The 9,075-nt window shown below is 35.7% G+C and overlaps 2 pseudogenes; one reads left to right on the top strand and one right to left on the bottom strand.

The window, feature by feature from the left end:
• Positions 1–385: 385 nt before the first annotated feature.
• Positions 386–2,922, top strand: LOC150048495 (GA-binding protein alpha chain-like; annotated as a pseudogene).
• LOC150048496 (U6 snRNA-associated Sm-like protein LSm1) lies at positions 1,196–2,342 on the bottom strand (annotated as a pseudogene).
• Positions 2,923–9,075: the final 6,153 nt, after the last annotated feature.

The raw sequence follows: 9,075 nt of genomic DNA, 5'->3' as shown, positions 1-9,075 counted from the left end.
CCCTACTGCACTGCTGGTGGGATTGTAAGCTAGTTCAGCCACTCTGGAAAGCATTGTGGAGGTTTCTTAAAGAACTGAAAATAGACCTTCCCTATGATCCCGCCATACCACTTCTGGGCATCTGTCCTAAGCATCATAGCCCAGGATATGATAAGGACACCTGCTCAGCTATGTTCATCTCTGCACTATTCACAATAGCCAAGTGGTGGAAACAATCCAGATGCCCTACTGCAGATGAATGGATACCAAAAAATGTGGTATAATTTCAATCGTTCCGCGCTCACCCGACAGGAAGCACCTGTGAGACAGTGTGTGATCAGACCACTCTAGGTAAGACAGAACAAGAGGAAGAAGTGGTGGAACTGAGTATTTGAATACTTCCACCATGACTAAAAGGGAAGCAGAAGAGCTGATAGAGATTGAGACTGATGGAACTGAGAAAACAATGTACAGAGGGAAGCATTGTAGAACAACGTACACACCAGCTGAATGTACAAGCCAGGCTATAGACATCAATGAGCCAATAGGTAATTGAAAGAAATTATAAGAACCACGACTACAGTGTTCTCTGGATGCTCATTAAATTTGCCTTCAAGATATCCAGCTGGATCCAGAATGAAGCTTATTTGACCAGGGAGTAAAGACAGATGGAACTGTATAGCTTAGTGTACAGGTAATTTCTTTTTGTTGTTGTTGTTGGTTACTAAAACACTGTTTTTACCTTTTTTATTTTTTATTTATTTATTTTTATGATTTGAACAAAAGCAGCTTGATTCCAACCCAGGGACTAAGAATCTTAACTAAATTAGAAATAAATCACCACTTCAGGAAAATGCTGGGTATCATGAGAACTTACTTTGGAATAGCTGTGGATATGGCACAACTAAAGTAATTTCTCAAGCATGAGGCTTCTGTTGCAATCAGTTACTGGAAAACTTCACTGAAAGCTCTCTTCAGTTAAGGTAAAATTTGCTTATTATACCAAAGCATGAAAAGAGTAGGGAGAATCCACAAGAAAATGAGTATATGTCTCCCATAAACTCTTCTTTGGGAGAAGAAAAGCAATATAAAGATGTACCTGCTAGCTCCGCAGGGACATGTGGTGAAAGGAGTTCCTGCCCTTGTTTCCTTAAACAATGATTTTCTTATTTAAACTACGTAAAACAAAACACCATGATTTCTTCATATACCTATGTGACAGAATTAACAATAAAAATAACATTTCAAAAGTACAGTCTCTAGTTAAATGTATGAGGTGACGAGGATTTCACTTTCCATCAGTGACACAGTCCCTGATCACCAACAATGAGAACCCCTGAGCAAAGAGCTTAATAGTCATCCAGAGTGTCTGCTCGGGGAATGGAGAGACCTCGATCTTTAAGGGCCTGAACTTTCAGCTTCTCAGCCTCCAACGTGGTTTGTTGTTCTAACCTTTGTTCTTCTAGGATCTCTTCAATAGCATTTGTTGCAGCGGTGTGTCATTCTCCTTTTCCAAGTCTATTTCTCCTAGAAGAACCATATTTTCTCCTCTCACCACAAAAATACCTCGCGGGATAGCACCATCTTTTTTTGCCCACATGAATACGTTCCACGGTCTGATGTAGCACCAAGTTAGCAAACTGATCGACGCTTCTTAAAATCCTATAAGTGTCCTTCCATCTCGAAGTAGGACCAAGTGTTTTCTTTTTGTCTATGTCCTCGATGAGGCTGGCGGTGTTGGGCATGTAGTTCATTTTGAGCTGAGGTAAAGTTGCAACGCGCATGGGCCAGGACTTCCCTACCCCTCACTGCGTGGTGCCCAGAGGTGACCAGGACGCGAATCTCACAACCCCAATCCACAAGTTTGCCCCGGCTCTCAGCCTCCTGTACAGGTAATGTCTTACCAAGGAATTGAGCACAAGCTAAATATCCTTGGAATTGTTAACATGGTGGAAACTGTTGAAGTCGTTATCAATCCAGATGAACACCAGCTGAAGCAGAAGCCCATCTTGTTGAAGCCCAGGTGATTCCCCCTTGATGGTACAAAGTACATCACAGCAATCACAGATGAAACCTCAGAGCAAGTGACATGGGGAGCTGCTGCCCTGGAAGGCTATAGAAACGAGCAAGAATGCCTCGGGATACCCTATGATCCTATTCGGTGGTCCACAGAGCAAGTCCTGCATTGGGTGGTTTGGGTAATGAAGGAATCCAGCATGACTGATATAGACTTCGCCACACTCAACATTTCAGGAAGAGAATTATGTTGTCTCGGCCAAGAAGATATTTTTCGGCGGGTTCCTCGGGGAGAGATTCTTTGGAGCTACTTCGGAAATATGTGTTGGCAAGCCAGGAACAACAGATGAATGAAATAGTTACAATTGACCAGCCTGTACAAATTATTCCAGCAGCAGTGCAATCCGAGACACCAACTACCATTAAAGTTATAAATAGTAGTACAAAGGTGGCTAAAGTACAAAGAGCCCCAAGAATTTCAGAAGCTCACCTGGGAACAGAACAGGAAACAATGGTCAAATCCAACTGTGGCAGCTTTTGCTAGAACTTCGTACTGATGAGGATGCTCGAGACTGTATTTCTTGGGTTGGTGATGAAGGCGCGTTTAAGCTAAATCAACCTGAACTGGTTGCACAGAAATGGGGACAATGTAAAAATAAGCCTACAATGAGCTATGAGAAACTCAGTCCTGCATTAAGGTAGTGTTATGATGGGGACATGATTTGTAAAGTTCAAGGCAAGAGATTTGTGTACAAGTTTGTCTGTGACTTGAAGACTCTTATTGGATACAGTGCAGCAGAACTGAACCAATTGGACACAGAATGTGAACAGAAGAAACTTGCAAAGATGCAGCTCCATGGAATTGCCCAGCCTGTCACAGCTGTAGCCCTGGCTACAGCTTCTCTACAAACAGAAAAGGATAACTGAGTGAGGCCCAGACTTTTGGGGGAGCCTAAGGTCTTTCTTAAATATTTAGAGCAAGGATTTGCTCTTACCTTTAGTAAATTTGAATCTTTTATTTCTAGATTGTACAATCTGATTCATGATTTTTAATAAATATTTCATACTGTCCTGAATTTAGATCTTTTTCCTTTGAACTTATATTTTACAAAACACATATGTTAAAGGATTACCACAATTATCTTCAGGGAAAGCAAGTTCCCTGTGGGACAGTTTAACAGTCAGAAAAGCTAAAGTGGTCAGTATTAATGCCTACCCCTACCAAAAACAGCCAGTAGCATCCGAAGACAAAAAAGGAACATGTCTCCGGGAAACAGTCTGGCTTATCTATCTTTTGAAATATTGCTGTTTCCTTCTCTGCTACTTTAAATGTTGCTTTACATAGAACCCGAACATGGAATTGCTAAGTTAAAGCATGTGTGCCCGTTTCAACTAATCAAGCAGAGTTAAGATGTTCATAGAAGATAAAACTATAATAATATTTTTAAAATTACTAAACTAAGATTATCAGGTTATTCAAGTAATTTACCTATTTGTAAGAAAAGCGTTAAAAGTTGACTGGCAAAAGAATAGTACTGAAGAATGAGATCCAGGTTTAAATCTGGCATAAGTCATTACTAATGGCTTTCTGTGTGTATGATTCGTTGTGTTAGACCAAGAATTTAAATTATTTTGAGAGAGGCATTCTAATAAATCAGCTATTGCAAAAACATAAAAAATAAAATCTGAAATTATCTCTGTTTTTCCTACTGGAGATTGCAAAAACCAAAAGAAAGAAGTATATCTCGGCTAGAAAAAAACAATTTAATATAGTTTGGTGTAATGCCTTTTCAAAAAAAAATTACTCTGTAGTCAGTTCATGTAGCACCATTCACAAATTCTGATAAGACAAATACTTTAGGTCAGATAACAGTACCCTTTCAAGATGCTAGTAAGTTACTTCAAATGATCATCAAAGGAAAACCTTGTCTCCATTATTGTCAGTCTTCTCCTTAAAGAAAAGCTTCCCACTTTGTTGCTTTTTTTCCTTTTGAATCATATGTGTATGTACAAATATCCATATATGTCAATTAACCACTATACGTATATATGAAGACTTGAAGGTATTCAAAAGGAAGATTATTAAATTATTTTAATTAAATAATTTGTATGTGAAATTTCTTATTACAAGCTAACACTAAACAGAGATTGCTTAAAAAAATGTCTTTTGTTGTTGTTTGTAAGATGTCACACACAAGTCAAATGAGAGACTGGAAAGAGCTTCTACAGCAGAAAGTTTGATCCTCAGATAATCCTTTCTACACCTCCTTATCATTTCCTTCTTAACTCCAGAACAGCTTTAGAAGATGGCCATGAGTATTGATTAGGAGCAGCCAGGTAGCTCCCAGCACTAAGTGGTGGCTTCCGGGAACACCACAGTAAGAATCTTAGGGACAAGGAAGAGAAGGCAGGTCAGATAACTTGGAGTCATTTTAAATACTGGCTATAGGACTCCAACATGCACTGTTAGTTCATATATTATGTGAGTCCTTTAAGATTCTCCAGTAAAATGCCTAAAAAAGTGAAATAGCTATCTTTCATTTATATTTTTTTAAAGGTCTAGAAAGTAGACTGACAAAGTATTAGCACTCATTTGGGCATTGTGGCTTTACAAATATTCAAATCAAATGTTATAATATGTAACAATATATAGAAACCGTAACTTCAGATCACAAGTAAGTAGCTATCAAGGTTTTGCAACATCCTTTTAAGTCCTAGGGAGTTGATGAGTCATTTCTTGTTTTAAAAATACTAAAGTATATTCTTCTGGTATCTCAAAAGCTTAAGAACCCTGACTTTTAGATATAAAATTCTTTTGACACATTATGTTAAAGTTTTAGCAAAGAGGACAATGAGATTTTATATCTCAAATTTATGTATGTGTTTTGAAGAAAGGAATAAAATCAAACTCTTTTCTTATTTAAGCATTCCTCAAATGCTTTTTTTCCTTTTCTTTTTTTAAACTGTTCTGTTTTTAACCGCCTTGGGAAGATTTTGTTTTGTTTTTATTGTGTTAAGAGCTGTACAGCATGGTCAGATGCTCTTTTTTTTTTTTTTTACTTCTCTGATCATCTCACCATCATTTTACACACCATTAAAGCTAACATCTCACTTTTCCAATTGATTCAAGAAGCCTTTTCATTTCTATATCTCAAAAGATGAATAAAATATTTTGTTGCTCTTATTGAGGTCACAGTTTTCTATGAACTATAACTGTTTAAGAAAGTATAATTCATGCTTAGTTTTTTTTGTAGAATATATCCAAAGAAGGCACACGTTATTGGTCATCTTTTGTACTGAGTACAAGATAATGAAATTTCCACTTTTGTCTTAAAGCTATCTTTTTTCTTGCAAGGTTTGTGTTTGACCAACTTTTGTACTGACTTGCTAGCTTGAAAATGTGTGTTGGCATTGGAAAAATCAAATTACACAGAATTCCCATATGTGATTGACCTTCTCATATATTGACTGATCATATTCATTTTGATATCAATCCATGTCAAAAAATTAAGGAAATTAATTAATTTTCCCCAGATAAATGGTGACAGTCGAGTATGTATTTCTTTCAAAGAGCTGTGCCTCCAGATAACTTTTTGTGAGGTCTGCTGTTTTCTGCATTCATTTTTGCTACTTTTATAAAGAACTAGGGTATCTTTAAAATAGCACAAGAATGTTTTAAAATTCTTAATTACAAAATGAACCTGTTACTAACTTAATGTCTTTAGACCTATAGCATATAAAAATATGAATACTTCAATATTTCATTAGTTTCCAGAAAAAAAATACTCAATTTTTTGTAAAAGGAGGATTTTTGGATATAGTTTTACTCTTTAAATAAAGACGCTTATATTCTCATAATAACAATTATGTATTTCTTTGTGTTTTGTAATTTTACATAAGTTTTCTATTTTTACTCAGATAAAAATATTTGTGCATAAAATGTAAAAATAGTAAATGAGAAAAATAAACCTATTATACAATAAAAATGTGGTATATATATACACAATGGAATTCTACATAACTAACAGACAAGATAAAATAATTGCATTCGCAGGGAAATGGATGAATCTAGAGTGAATCATGTTGAGTGAGACAAGTCAAGACCAAAGAAACAAAAGGCACATGGTATCCTTAATATGTGGCTATTAGATCCAAAAAGTACGAGAGCAAGGACTCAGTATTTGCGTACCCAATGCTATGGACATGGTATTGGAAATATAAACACACTACATAGACATAAAAGTTTATGATTCTATATACATAATGTTTTATTAGATAAATTATTATACATCTATGACATACAAACCCTCAGCCTAATTTTAATTATGTTCTAAAATCTAAGTGCCAGTGATTGTACATAGAGATTCCCTTCTTGAATACTTGTTTGTTAAACATGTCATTTGAAATATGATATAAAAATGTTAATAGATTCTTTAATAAAAAAAAGACTTGTTTCTTTTTGCCAGTGCTTTATAATATGCTAGTCTTTTCTTCTGTCTAAACTATAACATTTATATTGCATTTGTAAAAGAATATGAACATGTAACATAATAAAAGATGAAACAAGAAGGTTTTCAAAATGTAATCATCTAGATATATTGGACTGTTTGTATTAAGAGTTATGGAAAGAGAAAGAATGGTAAAAATGATCAGTGACCAAATATCCCAAAGTCAATTAATGCAAAATGAAAATATAATGTGTTTTCAAGTCTTTGGCTGTTTGAGGAAGTATAATTGCTCCCTAAATGCTTACCATTTATGAGAATTTTAAATTCATATTGGGAACAGTTGCTTTTTATTTTTTGCTAAGCTTACATGGATTTGGCACAGAGGAGAATTTCCTCCCACAGCCATAGGGGATTGCAGTGACAAGGTCTCTTACAGTAGTGAAATGCTCAGATAGAATGGTCTCATTTTAAGTAGTTTCTAGGTTCCAGTGTGGGGAAATGCTATATTAACAAATCTATACTGTTTGCGTCTGTGTGTTGAGGAGCAGTGTACACTGGGAAGATGGATGAATGTGTCCTCACACCCATTTAGTCAAGCATTAGGGCAATCGTTACTGTTACTAAAGTGCCATTAAAACAGCTGAAAAAGAAAAAAAAAACACAACACATGCTTGAAGCCTTTATCTCAGGCATTACCAGGCTTCGGTCATATAGACACAGTTCCAATACAGAAACCTAAATAGAATTAGAAACATGGTCTGCCGTAGTACACAGATTGAAAATGTCTGCTCTGAGACATATAACTTAATGGAATCTTTGTTTCTCTAAATATGTATTGGATGGGTTATTATTTGTTTACCATTTATACTGACATAATGAAAGCCAATTGACTTTATATATCAAATGATTATTTTTTAAGTTGCAGCATAAGCAATTTCAGTTTTCATTATGTGGATTTTTTTTCACCCAATAAACCAGATATTAAAAAAAAACTGAAAATAGACCTTCCCTACAATCACATCATACAGTGATTACAGATAGAGATTCTCTCCTTGAATACTTGTTACACATGACATTTGAAATATGATGTAAAAATCAGTGTTAATAAAAATCTTTTTAAAAACCCACAATTTTTAAAATAAGACATTTAGGGCCAGATACTAAATCCACTAGCACAATGATGTTCATTGCAGCACTATGTACCATAGCAAAGACATGGAACCAACCCAGATGTCCCTCAGTTGATGAGTGGATCAACAAGATGTGGTATTTATACACAATGTAATTCTATGCAGTTGTCAGAAAGAACGACATCGGCCCATTTGTAAGGAAATGGAAAGACTTAGAAAAAATCATATTAAGTGAAGTAAGCCAGACTCCAAGGAACATAGGCCCAATAGTCTCCCTCATTTGTCATAATCAGTAGAAACCTTGGGCTCTCCTCGCGGAGATTTACAATTGAACAAAATCTAGAGACATTAGGCCAAATCGTACGACACTAAATATAAGGACCTCCAGGATAAGGAAACAAAAGCCATATGTAATGAGTGATTGTGGTCCTTAATGTACTATGTTATCGCTCATCTCTTTTGCCATCCCTTGATTATCTCATATTGTTACAATATTTCACCTTGTTATCTGATATATTTTATATGTGCTTAATTGGTTATTTGAAATTGGATAGGGAAGGGGGGAAATCAAGATAAGCGGGGGGGGGGGGGAGAGGGTATCAATGTTTGTGAAGTTATGCACCTTCTATCTGGTGAATATAATATAACCCTTCTATTAATCACAATAAAAATTATTTAAAAAAAGAAATTTAGGGCCAGGAAGAGTGCCTCATAGCTGCAATCTGAGATGGAAGAATCTTGGTTTGAAGGCAGCCTGGTCAAAAAAGTTAATGAGACTTCCATCTGAAAAACAAGCTTGGGCATGGTGATTCATGCTTGTGGTCCCAGATACTCAAAAGCTATAGGTAGGAGGATTGAGGGCAGAGGCTATGCCTGGAAAAATCTCAAGAACTTATTTTAAAAAATAACAAAAATAAAAAAAATAGAGGGAATTAGCTCAAGTTATAAAGTATCTGCCTAGAAAGCATAAAGTCCTGAATTTGAACCCTACTATCACCAAAAGCAGGAGATTTTAATGCCCCTTTTATGCCTTTTCATATTCCTGTCTATCAACACAGGGTGAGGCCTTACTACACCGCTCACATGTTGTCAGTTTTAATGCTCATAGCCAGCTATAATTGTGCCTTAGTACCCACAAGGTCTTAGGTCCAAGACTCCACCCCTACTCATGCCCAAATCCCTGAATGCTAAGTGTCTTTCTATAAAATAGCACATAATCTCATGTTGTTACTATACCTCACTTGTTACCTGGTATATTGTATATATGTTTATTTGAAATATTGAAGGGAAGAGGGAAAACTAAATAATTGGGAGGGGTGAAAAGTGGGAAAAGGGGACAAAAGCATGAGAAAAAAATGCACCTACTACCTGACGAATGTAACTGTAATCCCTCTAGACATTATCCCAACAATAATGTAAAACAAGAAAAAAAGCATATAATCTATTCTTACCTTTTCATATAGTTTAAGCCATCTTTAGACTACTCATTTTACTATCACTAA

This window comes from Megascapheus bottae, chromosome 22 (assembly GCF_031878675.1).
Source record: "Megascapheus bottae isolate mThoBot1 chromosome 22, mThoBot2.hap1, whole genome shotgun sequence".
NCBI classification, from domain to species: domain Eukaryota; kingdom Metazoa; phylum Chordata; class Mammalia; order Rodentia; family Geomyidae; genus Megascapheus; species Megascapheus bottae.
The sequence above is the reverse complement of the archived record's forward strand: the minus strand, read 5'-3'. Positions and strand labels throughout refer to the sequence as shown.